At 46.9% G+C, this 17069-nt stretch overlaps 1 protein-coding gene across 5 annotated transcripts in view; it reads right to left on the minus strand.

Annotated features, from left to right (window-relative positions):
• Window positions 1-6787, minus strand: part of RIN2 (Ras and Rab interactor 2) — a 236084-nt gene extending 229297 nt beyond the window's left edge. Inside the window, exons 1-2 of one of the 5 annotated variants that reach the window (XM_064375585.1) lie at window positions 5975-6202; window positions 5587-5654 (exon numbers count right to left, since the gene is read on the minus strand). The gene's annotated coding sequence lies outside the window, so the exon portion shown is untranslated. Of the gene's footprint in view, window positions 1-5586; window positions 5655-5974; window positions 6203-6701 lie in introns of those variants that run through there. The other 4 variants (XM_064375835.1, XM_064375736.1, XM_064375666.1 and 1 more) reach the window with 4 other exon arrangements.
• Between the last annotated feature and the right edge of the window lie 10282 nt (window positions 6788-17069).

The raw sequence follows: 17069 nt of genomic DNA on the forward strand, positions 1-17069 counted from the left end.
ATGGTGCAATCTTGGCTCACTGCAACCTCTGCCTCCCAGGTTCAAGGGATTCTATTGCCTCTGCCTCACAAGTAGCTGAGACTACAGGGGCCTGCCACCAGGCCTGGCTAATTTTGTTTTGGTATTTTTAGTAGAGACTGGGGTTTCACCATGTTGGCCAGGCTGGCCTTGGACTCCTGAGCTCAAGTGATCTGCCCACCTCAGCCTCCCGTAGTGCTAGAATTCCAGGCGTGAGCCACTGCACCCGACCAGGACTTTTAAACTCAACAGGTTACAAATCACACTCAGGGCCAGGCGCAGTGGCTCACACCTGTAATCCCTGCACTTTGGGAGCCTGAGATGGACAGATCACTTGAGGTCAGGAGTTCGAGACCACCCTGGCCAACGTGATGAAACCCAGTCTCTACTAAAAAACATGAAAAATTAGCCAGGCATGGTGGTGGGCACCTGTAATCCCAGATACTCAGGAGGCTGAGGAGGAGAATTGCTTGAACCCAGGAGGCGGAGGCTGTAATGAGCCGAGATTGCACCACTGCATTCCAACCTAGGGAACAAAAGCCAAACTCCATCTCAAAATATTTTTTTAAAAATCACACTATTTCCTCCCCATCTTCTCCCTTGTTCACACAGGCATGATGACATGCATATGCTCTCACACATGCACAAACACACACACTTGAACTCCATGGCTTGGCTAATGACTCATCAACCATCTAGTCATCTTCTTCAACTGCCCTTGTCACTCCCCATCCGGCCCCATCTGATAGGTCCATTTTTCTCAAAACACTCCTTCCCTTGACTTCTGTGATGCCACCCTGTTTAATAAATATCTCAAAATAAGACTTTTTTACTTTTCCTGCTTTGGAAAAATCTACGAAACAAATCTTGAGATATATTTGCTCAGCCGTGGAGACCCAGAAATGTCTGCAGATGAATGTTCTATCTGCACAGCCGTACCTCTGTAATCAGCTTCCCAAGGCTCCTCACTAGGCCACAATTCTCCTTTGAGTCTTTGAAATTCTAATTCCAACTTCCCCGCTTCTTCTCCTGAATTGGAAGAAAGCCTCAATAGTTGAGGTTGCTGGTCTATGGAAGGTGCTCTAACAGTAGATTGCAGGGAAATCCCTAACTTAGAAATACCTGACTTCGCCGGGCGCAGTGGCTCAAGCCTGTAATCCCAGCACTTTGGGAGACCGAGGCGGGTGGATCACGAGGTCAAGAGATCGAGACCATCCTGGTCAACATGGTGAAACCCCGTCTCTACTAATACAAAAAATTAGCTGGGCATGGTGGCGCGTGCCTGTAATCCCAGCTACTCAGGAGGCTGAGGTAGGAGAATTGCCTGAACCCAGGAGGCAGAGGTTGCGGTGAGCCGAGATCGCGCCATTGCACTCCAGCCTGGGTAACAAGAGCGAAACTCCGTCTCAAAAAAAAAAAAAAAGAAATACCTGACTTCAAGCAATGGGCGCTTGTGAACAGGGGCTGCAGCTCCTGTGAGGAGAGATTGCACTCAGCAGGCTTCCGTTCTGGTTCTGACACACCCAGAGAGTGACCGCTGCTACCTTTTCATAAATAAATGTCCACACGCACTTAGACACCCTAGAGAATTCACTTGGCCAGCACCCAGGGAGAGAGGAAGTGAGAGAACTGAAAATTCACTGAGCAGGTGTACTGTCTCACTCAATGGATGTAAACTAGCCAAGACGAAATAGTGATCTCAGGACAAGAACCCGGAAGTTGCCACCCCATATGCAGAGCTGCGTTTGAGGGCATTCTCAGAGTTGGAAAGGCTGGTTGAGATCTGAAGGCTTCTGGGCTGAAAAAAGACGGTGCTCTCCAGAGGCTGGGGTTCCCTCAGATCATATCTGATCAAACCCAAAGAATCCACTCACGTTACTTGGATACATAGAAGTTACTTGCGTTAATTGGATGCATAGACCAACAATCCACTCTAAATACAAGAGTGGATTACTATGCCTTTCTAATGTCCACGATACACATTTTTACCATCCTAAATACCACGTATTAGATGGAATCAACATTCCTTGGAAACTGACCTAGACATTAGAAGATTTATGGAGAACTAAGCAACAATTCCCAGGGTGAATTCCGTGGAACACTGAAGATGCTGCATGAGAAAGAGTGCTCTGTGGCCAAATAAAGTTGGCAAGCAACCCATACTATGGCGTCATTCTAAAGAGTCCCAATGTATGGTATAATAATACTTTTTTTTTGAGATGGAGTCTCGCATTGTTGCCCGGGCTTGAGTGCAATTGCGTGATCTAGGCTCACTGCAATCTCCACCTCCCTGGTTCAAGCGATTCTTCTGCCTCAGCCTCCCGAGTAGCTGGGACTACAGGTGCCCACCACCACCCCTGGCTATTTTTTTGTATTTTTAGTAGAGATGGGGTTTCACTATATTGGCCAGGCTGGTCTCGAACTCCTGACCTGGTGATCTTCCTGCCTTGGCCTCCCAAAGTGCTGGGATTGGTGTGCGCCACCACACCTGGGCAATGATAAAGACTCCTTAAAGTCCTGCCATAAAAAAACAGATTAACATTAGCATTTCCCTAACATACTTTGTCATTGTAATTCATTAGTGATTTTTTTTAGCAAAACGGCATCCTAAAACACAAGGTGGTGAATCCTGTTCTAGACACACACTGCACAGAGTGTGCCTCTGAGCAGGTTCACCTTTAGCAGGTTCACTGTGCTGTGGCAGAATGACTGACTACTTTTAGGCCTCCATTTCCTCACCTAAAAAATGCAATGAATACTACTATTGTGAGAAATGACCGAGATACTATCTGTAAAGGCATTTTATAATGTGCCATAAAAGTGTCATCTGCTTTCTTCAGAGGCATTGCAGTCCTGAGGGTGTACTTCTTGAGGTGCAACTCCTCAAAATGCCTTGACAAAGGGATACTTTTGTTCTTTTATTCATTCATGTATTCATGTATTCATTCATTACACACCACCTCCTTGAGTGGTAGGTCTTAAGGGCTATAGCCTGGTTTTAGACCCTGGGAAGCTTACGGACAGTGGGCAAGTGAGGTCCACTGCATTACTTTAATCACACACACACACACACACACACACGGAATTCTGGTGGTGGTGAGAAGGTGCCTTACCAGGGAAAGAATGGGATCAGGGAAATCTTTCTTGCTGAAACCATTAGGATTCTTGAAGGATCATTAAGATGTTTGCATGTACAAGGGGGGTTGAGCACAAGGTCAAAATACTGTAATACAGAGAGTATGTGAAGAGTCAGCCTCCCATGAATGGGTCACATGAACATGGACTCTCAGGGAAGCATACCCTGTGCTCCATCTGTGATACCTGATTCATCTGTGTTCTCCAAGCAGAGGAAGAGGATTTAGCTAAGCAAGGAGGTTCTTTCTGGAAAGTGGAAGTCCTGAGGTGGGTGGTGGCCCTTGACTTTGAATAAGGTGTGTGTGTGGGCACCATGGGTAGGGATAAGAGTGCTGCTGCGAAGTTATCTTTAAATAAGCAAGCGCCATAGCCATCCTGGGAGTCAAGCTCCCTCCCATCTGCCCTACGCTAGAGGCCAAGTGTGGGCAATTTTAGTTTCCGCCTCTGCTCTGATGAACTGTCTGCAGGAGAATATTTCCAGACAAAAGAGGTCTTGATGGTCGGTTGGTTTACCGCATGTCTCCAGCCTCCAACTACCGAAAGCAAGTCTCCAAACCCAAAAGCTCCTGTCAACAGCCTTCCCAGATTCCAAAAGCAAAGGCCCTCACTGTCACAGGACCCTACCAACCCTTGGCCTGTGATGCTCCCTCCAGAGGTGCGAAAGCGTGGGAGTGCATGGGTATTCCAGAGGCATATGGAACCTGAGGCACAAAGGAAAATGAACACCTCTATATCCACTTATGACAATATCCTCCCATATTTGAACTAGGTAAAAAGTTAATAAAAGCTGTGCAGTCAGTGAACATGACTACATCGGAAGCCAGAGTTGCTCAATCTGTTGCATGCCACTGTCAACTCTCAAACCACTAGGCAAGGGAACAGACAAATGGGGAGGTGTGGGGGAAAGTCTGGATATGGCTGTTCCCGTTGAAGAATTAAGCAGGGTTTTTTGTTTGTTTGTTTTTTGGAGACATAGTTTTACTCTGCCTTCCAGGTTCCAGTGATTCTCCTACCTCATTCTCTTAAGTAGCTGGGATCACAGGCCTGTGTCACCACGCCTGGCTATTTTTTGTATTTTTAGTAGGGATGGGGTTTCACCAGGTTGGCCAGGCTGGTCTCAAACTCCTGACCTCAAGTGATCTGCCAGCCTCAGCCTCCCAAAGTTCTGGGATTACAGGTGTGAGCCACTGCATCCAGCCAATGAAGCAGGATTCTAACAACACCCACCTTTATTTAAAATGTTGATTTTTGCTTACTATGTATTTTTTACATTCAATTTGGTTTTGTTAAAAATATTGTATTAAAATACCATTTATCTTAATGATGGAGTGCTGCCCTGTATGTTTCATTTTTCCCCAGTAAGCCTTTGGCCCTCCTAGTGTTACTATTTGCTTCAGTATTTACAGTCCTTTTGTCGAAGGGCACTCTGATGTTTCCTTACTGATGACAGCGTGTTCCTAAGAAACCGCAATGTGCCCAAAACCGCGCAAGGAAGTGCGGCTACGCGGCAGGCAGCTACGGCGGAATTAGGAAAACCCCAGGGATTTGAGAGCTCTGAGAACAGAGGCGCCTCTCAGGGCCCGGGGGACTGATCTTGCCCTGTATTTCTTGGCAACAGGCTTTAAAGCTGAACTTTTCCAAATCCTGCTGTCTCCATGCCGTCGAGGGGCGCGCCACCGCCGGTAGGAGGACGCTGAGCTGGTGGGAGCCCAGGCCTAGCCCAGAGGCGGGCGGTGAGTCCTCTAAGTGGGAAAGTGGCCCCGTCCCTTCCCGGCAGGAATCCGGAGCTCCTCCTCTGCCCGCCGCGCCGCGCCGCGCCTCCATCAATCACCGCGACAACCCGAGTGTCCCCTGCCCGGACACACCGACCTTCCTGCTTTTCCTCCAGGGGGAGGAAATCTCTGGTTGGAGCATCTGCCCTGCACACTGGCTGGACGCACCGGAGGGGTCCGCGCTGGGGACCAAAGCTGTGCGACCCCCAGTCTAGCCCGCGCGCACATGCACAGGGAGCACCTGATATCCCGCAGGCAGCCCCGGAGGTAGAACGCCACAAAGGTCCCTACCACCCCGTCCCATGCACACGCGACCACACCCGAACCTCCAGTCACCGTGCCTGCAACCTCCAGCGGCCCCTCATCCCCAGTCCCGCACATATCAGCTGAGGACACCCGGTGACCCTGCCTGGACCAGCGGCCACCTCGCGCTCCAGAATGTCACCCTGCCCCCTTCCCCACTCCCCGATTCCCCCTTCCGTCCCCCACGACAGAAGGACTCTCTCTAGCTCTCTTCCCCAAGTCCCCTCCGGAGTGGGGAGAGAGTGCGCGCAGCAGCACCCGCGTGTGGAACCCCAGAGAGCCCCGCCCATGCACGGAGCCTCTCCGGGCTCTGGCAGCGGGCACAGGGGGTGGGGTCTCCGCTGCCACCGCCCCTTACCTCGCGCGGGCCCTCCTTGCAGGTCCCGGAGGCGGGGGCAACCGGTGGTCCCGCAGATGAGCGAGGGGCTGGGCTTCCCCGCCCAGGAGGAGCAAGAGGAGGAGGAAAAGGAGAAAGGGGGAGACAGGAGGGCAGGAGAGGGGAGAGGAGGGGAAAGAGGAGGGGAGGAAAGGGCTTTGTGTTAGCCTCAGGCCGTCCCTCAGCGGTAGGGAGCCATCCCCCTCCCCCAGCCACCTTCCCAAGCTCGCGGAGGGGGTGGAGCGGGGGCGAACGGATCGGAGGCAGGGAGCAAGGCGCCTGCGCGACCCCAGGTCCGGCCATTTCCCCCACTCCCATCCCCTCGTACCTCCAGCCCCCGCCCCTCCTGACAACCACCCGCTACGCTTACCAGGTTACAAGGAACCCAGGCTGCAACCAGGAAAAACTGCGATCAGAAAGTTTATCTAAGCCGGAGCAAACTTGGCTGGACCGGCCCCTGACCCGCCTTGGCGCCGCCGCCCCTGTCTTCTGCGCTCCCTGGCCAGGCGAGGACCAGAGTTCTGTTCTTGGAGATTCTTTCCTTTCTTGTTTTAGCACAAACGCGCGCGCACCCCTTTCCCATAACGAGCCCCGCCGCCCAGCTGCAGATCCCGGGGTCCGTCGCGGGGGCTGGAAAAGCCTCACTCGAGAGGCCCGAGCTGGCTGCGGCTCTGGGTCCCGGGGCAGGTTCTCCAGGGTTGGATACGCTCTGGACGCCTGGGCGGGTTGTTTTGCTTCGGCCTCGCTGGCCGGGGGCCCGCCCACCCCGCCTGGAACGCGGTTTGGGTCGGCGCTGGGAGCCCTCTGTAACCCCAGCTGAAGGCCGCGCAGGCAGGCGGGGACGCGGGAGCTGCGGGGCCGGTTCCTTGCCAGCATCCAGCCTTTTCGGAGTCAGGCACGTCCCTGGCGATTCGCTGAGTTTTCCCACTTCCCACGGGGACCTCACCTTTGGGAATGAATTGCTGACAGTGTTAGAGTAACAAAGTGTAGCCAGTGTCACGGAAGGAAACTTAAAGAGACAAAGGGACACCTTAAAGGTGTCAGAGAGACGTTTGTTTTGGGACAGAAACAGACAGCGAAGCGGAAAGAAAACAGACCTTATTTCTGTTCTCGTTCGGCTTCAGACAGTAACAGAGGAGACTCGGACTTCATTGGTGTTGATTCTCGTGACTCCTGTCTTCTAAAATCCCAAGACTTATTTATCATTTATCATCATCAGCTCAGATCTCAGGAAAACAGCGCACTGCACTTCTGTTTCTGCTCCAAGTCACCCATTAAATAAATAATGGAACACCTGCTGGTGCCAGGCCGAAGTTCTAATGCCTGGGATGTGTCGGCGAACAAAGCAAAGGTCTCCCTGGCCTGGGGAAGCTGAAGTCCTTGGGGGAAGAGGTGGGAGACAGAGGGCAAACCATGGCCATCCCTAAGTGAATTATTTGAGGTGTTGGAAGAAGTCAGTGATAGGGAAAACAAGAAAAAGAATATGGAGGCCCAGAGTGCTGGTGTCTGGCGCAGGTCACAGTATTAAATAGGTGGTGTGGTTACAGTAGTCCTCAGGGAGGGTGGGATTTGAGCTGCGAGGGTTTGAGCAGAGGGTGACCAGCTCTGTTACTGCTGAGAACTCAGTCTGATGCTGTTTGGAGAGCCCACTGTCCGGGCAGAGGTGGAAATAAGCGAGGAGCTGATTGAAATAGTTCAGGCTAGAGATGGCGGCTGGTGGCAGGCTCAGAGCAGGGGCGATGGGGAGAGGTAGTTGGATTCGTATTTATTTTGAAGGTCGAGCTGACAGCAATTCCTGAGAGGTTGGATACATGAGCAAAAGGGAGAGGTGGACAGAGAGGCAGACCTGGCCCCACATCCCTCTCTCTTTCCTTTTCAGCCCCAGAGTGACCCAGTTTTATAGATAAAGGGTGCCAGGTAAATGCTAAAGACACCTGGCCTGTGCTCCTTTCTTCACATCCATTTTCTTTTCTCCCCGTCCACCCACTCTCTTGAAAACGTCCTTCCTTTGTCCACATTGCTCCATGGATGGTCCCAGAGGCTCAGTCTCTTCCAGAACTTAGGGGCCATATGGCTCTGCCCTTCCCCAGGAAAACATCTTTTACTGTAGAAATAAATTTGGGGGTTATTTATTCAAAACTATTTCTTGAGTACCTACTATGCACCAAGCACTGTCATAGGCACTGGAGCTAGAGCTGTGAATCAGACAGAAACATCCCCATGTTCTCTAGGAACTCACAATCTAATGGGGAAGGAGAGGCAATAAACCAGACAAAACAACGTGAATGTGTGGTATTCAAGCCACAGAGAAAAGCTGAACCGGGAAGAGGAAGAGAGAGTGCTGGGAAGGCTGCACTTTAAAACGGAGACGCTCACCAAAAAAAACCGTGAGGACACAAGGACTTACCTCATTTTTAGCAGATTTGACCTCTCATCCCAGGGTCCCAAGAGACTAGAGTGGCCGCTTCAGGCAGCTGCAGAGAGCGCAAGTGCTCTTGGGGCACTTTTGCAGGCTTGGGGACCAGCTAGCCAAGAAAATGCCATTTCTAATGAAGTTATTTCCCCATTAAAGTAAACCAAGCAGCGTTGGTTCTGGAGGCATTGCCCAGAGCTGGCAACTCAGCAATTTGTTTCTCCCCTCTGTTGAGCAGGGCAGGTAGAGGTGAGTGTCATGTGTGCATAAAATGACTTGAAAAGAGCATTTTTTTTTTTTTTACACCAGGGTCTGAGCTATAAAATAATCATCATAATCGTTATGGCAATTCTCATTTATGTATTGGTGCGTGCAGATTCTGGGAGATGTCACCCTGCTCAAGCCCCATAGCACAGCCACGTGGAAGACAGAGAATATCAGCAGATAGTTAACTATTTCCACGGATTAGAAATTATCTAAACAGTGGTTATGCATCTCCCCCTCCAAAGATAGGGTTCACTAGAGAGGGGAGGTTCTAAAAAGGAAGGGACATTGAAAAGGATACAATCTTTCTACTGTTCGACTTATATCTTTGTTTTGGAATCTGAAAGAAAGGAGTCAGTGATTATTCCTGGGGTGTGGGATTATTGAGCCCTTAACATTTTTTTTTTTATTTTGGAAACAGTCTCCCTCAGTCACGCACCTCAGTGGCACAATTTTGGCTCATTGCAATGTCCACCACGTGGGCTCAAGCGATCTTCTTACCTCAGCCTCGCAAGTAGCTGGGACTACAAGTGAATACCTCTGTGTCTGACTAATTTTTGTATTTTTTGTAGAGACAGCGTCTTACCATATTGCCCAGTCTGGTCTCAGAATCCTGGGCTGGAGTGATCCACCTGCCTTGACCTCCTACACTGTTGGGATTACCCGTGTGAGCCACTGTGCCTGATGGGCCCTTAATTTATCAAGTTGCATGTTTATGAAGTCTTTAAACATTTAAAATATTGTGTGAATCCTTAGTTAATCTGAAGAAAAACCGGAAAGGGATCCCAATCCAGGTCCCAAGAAAGGGCTCTTGGCTCTCACACAAGAAAGAATTGGAGGCGAATCCAGAGTAAAGTGAAAGCAAGCTTATTAGCAGCCGTGTGGTCTACTCAGCTGCTTATAGGTATTTACTTCTTGATTGCATGCTAAACAAGGGGTGGATTATTGGTGAATTTTCCTGGAACTGAGGGTTCCTCCTCTTTTTAGATCCTATGGGGTAACTTCCAGAAGTCGCCGTGGCATCTGTAAACTTTAATGGCACTGGTAGGAGTGTCTTTTAGCATACCAATGCATTATAATTAGCGTATAATGAGCCATGAGGATGACCGGAGGTCACTTTCATCCCCATCTTAGTTTTGGTGGGATCTGGCTGGCTTCCTTACCACATGCTGTTTTATCAGTATGGTCTTTGTGACCTGTATCTTCTGCTAACCTCCTGTCTCATCCTGTGACTAAGAATGCCTTAATCTCCTAGGAATGCCACTCAGTAGGTCTCAGCCTTATTTTACTCATCCTGTATTCAAGATGGAGTTGCTGTGGTGTAAAGAATTGGAAACACAAGTGTGAAGGCAATCTTATATAAAATCACTTAAGATTTTGTTATCCTCTTTGACTTTAGTATGTAAATCACTTAAAAATTTCCAAGTGTTGAAAGTTCCTTGTTGCTCGTTAAGTACATTGCATGATGGTGAAGGAGGAGCTTGTTGAATTTCTGCTTTTTTAAAAAATTAATTGGGTCTTTCTTTGTGATCTAATACATGATCAATTTTGAGAAAATATTTCCATATTTATCTGAATAGAAGACAGATTAAGCAAGCCCCATAATCTAGTTCTAGGCTGAGCATATAGTAGTTGTTAAAAAATTATTTATCAGTGAACATGAACAATAATTAGTTAAATGTTCGTTTGTCTTGTATATTTTTTCTAAGTCTCTATGTCATTTATTATTTCATCTTCCAGACAGTCTTCTAGATTATATTCTGTCTTCTTCCCTACTCATCATGAAGAAAATGGATTTAGGATGGGTGTATTAGCATCTTCCATTTCAATTGGAATTCTGACATTTTTCTTTGACTTTCAACTGTTGTTATTCCAGCATTTTCATGCTGTGTCACACAGTACATAAATATGTATGTGTACTGTCCCATCACCATGGACTGCATAGTTATTGGTACAATAAAACTCCTTTGCCCAATTCAATGTGTTTCCCTTGATTTATTCTTTGACTGAAATTCATATCATGATCCCTGCTTTCTTTGTCTTTGCATCCATGTAGTAAATTTTTGTCCATCCTTTGTTTTAAGTCTCTCTGTATCATTGTATTTTGGAGGAGTCCATTTAAAGCAACATGTATCATGATTGGATTTGGTTTTTAAACCCAACTCATGAATTTGGTTTAATTTCTGCCATCTTGTTTCATGCTTTTAGGGTTTTATGAAACCCTGCCATTTCCTAAGTTCTGTGTTTCTTGGTTAAACTGACTGTGCTTTATTTCTTTATATATTCTCTAGTCATTTGGAAAGTATATTTGTTGTTTTAACCATAATGATGGTTCTTTCATTTCTTTTCTTTCTTTCTTTTTTTTTTTTTTGAGACTGAGTCTCGCTCTGTCGCCAGGCTGGAATGCAGTGGCACAATCTCCGCTCACTGCAACCTCTGCCTCCCTGGTTCAAGCAATTCTCCTGCCTCAGCCTCCCGAGTAGCTGGGAGTACAGACACACGCCACCACACCCAGCTAATTTTTGTATTTTTAGTGGAGATGGGGTTTCACTGTGTTGTCCAGGATAATCTTGATCTCTTGACCTCGTGATACACCCGCCTCGGCCTCCCAAAGTGCTGAGATTATAGATGTGAGCCACCGCGCCCAGCCTCATTTCTTTTTTTCAATATAGAACTTTTGATTATCTATGGGGTGACAGACACTGTCCTTGGTACTGTGGGTATGTGACGAAACAGATCAAATCTTTCCTTCAATGTACTTATCATCTAACAGGGGCAGACAAGAAACACGTGAACAATTAAATAAGCAGATATGCAGGGCATGATGCATACCATAAAAAAAACAAACAGAATAGTGTGAGGAAGAGTGGCTGGAGGACTTACTTAATTTGGGCTATCAGAGAAGACCTCCCTGAGAAGGTTATGCTTAAGCTGAGAAGGATGACAAGCAGGATGCAGACAGATGAGTACCTGAGAAATATTCCAGTCTAGGTTGAAGGAACAGCCAGAGGCAAGACCTTAAGGTGGGTGACAAGGAATCTGAGGAAGCCCACTGGGGCTGGAGCTGGAGCCTTAGGGAGAGTGCTCGAGGAGGGTTTCAGCGGAGAATGGCTCCATCTGCTTTATATTTCTTAAAAGGCCACAAAGAAGGCTGTGGGGAGAAGGGACAGCTAGGAGGAGATGAGCAATGAATGACAGAGGAGACAAAAGAGGTGGACTTTCAGTCCTCAGGCAAGGGATGGTGGATTAATTAGGTAGAGGGTTAGAGGCAAAAGAGAGTGAGTGAATTCAAGGTAAGCTTTGAAGGTAGGACCCACTGGGCAAGCTATTTTACATATCCCTCCTGCAGTACATTTGAATACAATTTGGATTACATTTTTGTTGAATTTAGCCATCAATAAATTTACTAAACTTGTAGGGTGACTTCAAGTAGCAAGTATTTGCTTACATAAACTGGAAAAATATTGTCTCCTTTGAGTATGTGTAAAATAAGTTATAATGAGGTAGTGTCCTTAAAAAAATGTGTGAATGCCTGTGTACAGGCATGTGGATATGTGTTTACACCTTGTTATGGTGTGAATGTTTGTCTCCTCCAAAACTCATGTTGACATTCGATGGCTACTGCAACCGTATTAAAGGTGAGACCTTTAAGAGGTGATTGGGCCATGAGGGCTCTGGGTGGCATTGAGGCCTTTATAAAAGGCGAGTTTGCCCCATCTTGTTCCCTTTTGCCCTTCTACCTTCTGACATGTGATGATACAGCAATGAGGCCCATGCCAGATCCCAGCCCCTTGGTCTTGAACTTCTAAGCCTCCAGAGATATAAGAAATAAATTTCTGCTCATTATAAATTACCCAATCTCAGGTATTCTGTTATAGCAACAACAACAAAAAAAAAACATAGACCAAGACAACATACACTAAACCTTTCCGACAAATGTTTCAGAGGATAAGGCTTCAGGGCATATTGCGGAAGTCTGATAGAGGGAAGGGAAAGAGAGACTGCATATACATTTAGGCTTTCTACTGAATCCTGTGTCCAGTTATTGGGATGGGAGCAGTTTTAGGGGTGGAAAATAGAGTTCCGGTTATCTTTAATTCATTTGAAAGCTGCCTACTTTAACTACCAGGATAAAAAATACATGGCTCTGCCCATGTCAACATGGAATTCATCATGCTCCCCAGTTCCCTGCTCATAGCCTATGCCCAGCCTCCATCTCCTTTCTCTAGTATTTGTTTATACACTTTGAACTTTAAAACAGATATTTGAATTAGTGAATCATTATTTTTAGACTGTATGACTTGTCTTTCAAGAATTATGTTGTATCTACAGATTTCAATTCTATTTATAACAATTACTTAGATTTAATTATTTGTTTAAACTTGTTTCAATATCTACTCTCCTGTCTTCCATATCTTGTCTTTGCCTTTCTTTTTTTTTTGAGACGGAGTTTTGCTCTTGTTACCCAGGCTGGAGTGCAATGGCGCGATCTCGGCTCACCGCAACCTCCGCCTCCTGGGTTCAGGCAATTCTCCTGCCTCAGCCTCCTGAGTAGCTGGGATTACAGGCACGTGCCACCATGCCCAGCTAATTTTTTGTATTTTTAGTAGAGACGGGGTTTCACCATGTTGACCAGGATGGTCTTGATCTCTTGATCTCATGATCCACCCGCCTCAGCCTCCCAAAGTACAGGCGTGAGGTCTTTGCCTTTCTTAATGATATACCTTGTCATCAGAATAGAAAGAATACAACAAAATACTTTTTTCAAGAAGAACCTAAAGATCAGAAGTTTTCTAAGCCTATGTGTTTCTGAAAAAATTTTTCTTATCTCTCTACACACAAATGTACATGGAATTCTTGTTTTCTGTGGTAGATTATCTGCAAAAATGGCCCCTGACAGTTTTTCCCATCCTAGTGTATGCACATCTATCACTTTTCTTGTGAAGAGGTTGGTTCATTTCCCTTCTATTTGAATCTAGTCTCATTTTCTGAATTGCTTTGACCAAGAGAATGTGGCAAAAATGATGCTGTGTGATTTTTTTGCTTTGGGACTTTAAAACTCTGGCTACCCCAGTTTTTGTCATCATGGGGTCCAAAATCATGTAAAGAATCTTGGGAAAGGCTGCTGAATGATAAGACACCAGGGAGGCAGAGAGTCCTAGACAGCTTTCCGCCATCCGAATTATTATAGACACTGATTTTACATCCTTTAAGAATTTGTTTTATTTTCCGACTTCAAGCTATTTATTGATTTGAGTACAACAGAGTTAAACTTTTTGATTTATCTAAGCATTTCTTTTTCAGATCTAAAAAATTTTCTTTAGGGAAAACTTTGATTACTACATTTGCTCTAATTGTAATGATTCCTTCATCTAGAGATGGGTCAGCAGCTACAGCCTGCATGAAAAATCTGGCCCACCACCTCCTCTTGGGAACTGTACCAAATTATCTTTTTAATGGCAAGCATCTCATTCAAGGATCTGTTGGCTTCACCATACATGAATAATAATTAAACCTACATTTAAAAAATCACCTGGGGCTGGGTGCAGTGGCTTATGCCTGTAATCTCAGCACTTTGGGAGGCCGAGGCAGGCGGATCACTTGAGGTCAGGAGTTCAAGACCAGCCTGGCCAACATGGCAAAACCTGTCCCTATTAAAAATACAAAAAATTAGCCAGACGTGGTGGCATGCGCCTGTAGTCCCAGCTACTCGAGAGGCTGAAGCAAGAAAATCGCTTGAACCTGGGAGTTGGAGGTTGCAGTGAGCCGATATCGTGCCACTGCACTCCAGCCTGGGCGACAGAGCAATTCAATCTCAATAACATAAAATAAAATAATCTGGCTCACAAAAGTTAAAATATACTATTTGGCCCTTTACAAAAAGTTCGCTCACTGCTGGTCTAGATCGCCTATAATTCTTAGATTGTGCTACTCGTGTCTGTCATCTGTCTTGGCTTCCTCATCTACCATTTGCTCTTCAGCCCGCTCCATTCCGTCCCAACGCTAGGCTGAAAGGGTTTTCGTCAAAGTCACTCTGAGGAAGGAGACCTCTTTCTCTTAGGCTTCCAAGGACACTTCCCCTTTGGCCTTCTGCATTGCATTTCAAAAGGATAAGTTAAAAGTCAGCCAGAGGAGGTCAGTGTAAGGGCTGGTTGGCGCTCCTGGCCAGGTTAAGGATTAAACCCCCGACTGCTAACCACAACCCTATCTATAGTTCACGGACATGGTATGGAGAAGCTTTCCCTGGAAAGCATTATTCTTGCTCAGCGGCTCAGATCCCCCACCTAGTTGCATCCCCCACGCTCTGGACCCTCTCACAGGTGCACCTCTTAGACTGTAAACGTTTAAAAGGGCCAGGGTTTTCTTTGTCTGCCTGCCCTGCCTGCCGCAGCTCCTGGCTGAATAAAATCACCACTTCCTTCCCTGTTCGGTGTTTGAGTGGTTTGTTCATGCCTGCTCCTGCTTCAACTATCGTCCAAGATGCTACTAATTCTGACTCCCAGGCAGAGGAGTTGGCAAACTTTATCCAGGAAGAAAGGGAAGGCTTCAGGTGTGCCTTGATAGAGGCTGTTGTGATGAGGAATCTGTAGGTGGGCTAACTGGAAGAAGGCTGTCCTCTGTGGTTGGGTAGAAGTGCATATTTCGTTCTCTCTGGCTGGTCCTTAGTTGGAAATTAGCAATAAAATGAGGGAAGCTGTTACTAATCGAGTCCTGGCCCTGTGAGACTGATTGTCACAGGGGTTATTGTTTGGCTGCTTGGAGCAGTTGTTAGATTTGGTGGTCTGACTTCCTAGAAAATTGACTTGTAAATAGCAGGCTGGCTTCCTGGGCTGGCTCCTGCAGGTCATTGGTTGGTTTCCTGGGCTAGCTGCTGCAGTTGCTGGTTAGAGTTCCATTTTCCCAGATGGTCTGGATGCTGTCAGCTCCTTAGGAGTCCTGCAGTCCTCTACCCTTTGGCTATGTCCCTGGGCGCTTCTTCAGGGCCAGCAGAAGAGCGTCTCTCACTCGTATGCATTCTGTGAAGATGGCGTTTTATGACAGGCCATTATGTAATCGCAGGAGTGACATCCCATCACTGTTGCCACATTCTGTTGGCTAGAAGCAAGTCACAAGTCCTGCCCTCACTGAAGAGGGAGGATTCTTTGGAATGTAACTCGGGGGCTGGAGATCATCGGTCGTTTTGCCTACTACCTAGGATAATGCCTAACAGGAGAGGAGAGAGAATGAACCCCACAAGGAGAGCCCGGATCCTGGAGAACAGCTGTTGGCCACTCCCATTCATCGGTTTTCCACCAGATGACATCGGTGCTTGGGGTTTCACCTGTAAACTTGTAGAAGAAGGAGCACTAAAAAGAAGCCAGTTCCACCAACGCTGTGCTGGCTCTGCCTGGGGGCTCGGAGAAGGAAAGCCCAAGGGCTGCTGGTCCCTGGGAGCCTCTTTTCAATGGTCCTTGAGCACAGAGGGTTGTTTGCTGCCCCGAAGCCTCTCTAACACCTGCAACTCGGTGGCTGCGGCTGATTTCTGTGCAGAAGCAGAAGTTAGAAGATTCCTTTCAAACTCTTCTCTCAGTGCCCTACATGGACCCCTCTACCCAGTTAGCAGGAACTAATCTCCTAATTCACTCCCTGGTTCTCTAGCTCTCTAATACTCTAAGTGAAAAACTTGCGTTTCCAAAAATGTCATTGTTTGCCTCCACGGCTTTCCATGTCTCTTCTGTCTCCTTAAATGTGGGGTCCTTCAACTCTGTTGCAGAGCCTTTCCCCCTTAGTGCTCTGTTCTATTTTGGAGCAGTGGGCTCAATGCTGGCTATTACAGTCACCTAGGGAGTCTTAAAATCCTAATTCCCAGGTCACACTCTAATGAGAGCTTCTAAAATGGGACCCAGGCATAAGAAATTCTGTAGCTACCCAGGTGATTCGAATATGTATCTAAGGTTCTGGAAGTGTCACTATTTGAAAAGCTGTAGCCTTTAAAGCACTTCTGGATCACTGGAATCACCTGAGACGCTCGAGAAAAACCCTGGTGCCTGGGCCTCCCCTGTGGAGATTTTGATAAAATTGGTCCAGCGTGTGCTCTGGCGGTCAGGACATTTAAAAGCTCTCTAGGTGACGCTAGCACACCCTGGCTCCACATCCATGTAACAAAGCGTTCACAGAGACGAGTCTCATTTTTCTGCTCTGCTCAATAAAGAAAGAGGCAGGTGTTCAGGTTTAAATGTTATTAATGAAATGGTGGTCAGAAAATAAGGCTCTGGGTTGCTTTTGCTCTGAAAGTAGAAATCATCGAGAATATTAATTCAAGCACAGATCAGATTCCCCGCTTTTAGAAAAGTTTTCCAAACAAGCAGTTGAAATTTTCCTTTGATACTAAATTCTTCATGTGTTTTGATTTTTATGAGCAGTATTGAGAGCACATTATTCAGATTCTCCATCTGGTATGTCAGTTTGAGTTTGTGAAGCAGTCCTGAAGCATCCTTTTGGTTTCAGCAATGAGATCACTGTAGACGGGGTTGCCAAAGGAGGGAGCACAGGGAAGTTGGCCTTCAGCTGGAGCCTGAGGGTAGGCTTGGCCAGGCTGGAGGAAGAGGCTGAAATTCAGGAGATGACTCAGCAAGGCCTAATGGGTGGAGGTGGGATTGTGCATAGCTGTTGAACAACAAAAAATACAACTTAAAGGATACAGGAGGGAGAAAATGTATGGAGGACAAATGTTTTCTAACTACCTTAATTGATAGAACTCTTTCTTCCTATCCCATCAGCTACAGATAGACTTTTACAGGCACATTCT

This window comes from Aotus nancymaae, unplaced genomic scaffold (assembly GCF_030222135.1).
Source record: "Aotus nancymaae isolate 86718 unplaced genomic scaffold, 86718_ANA_hifiasm-v0.15.2.pri h1tg000001l, whole genome shotgun sequence".
NCBI lineage: Eukaryota > Metazoa > Chordata > Mammalia > Primates > Aotidae > Aotus > Aotus nancymaae.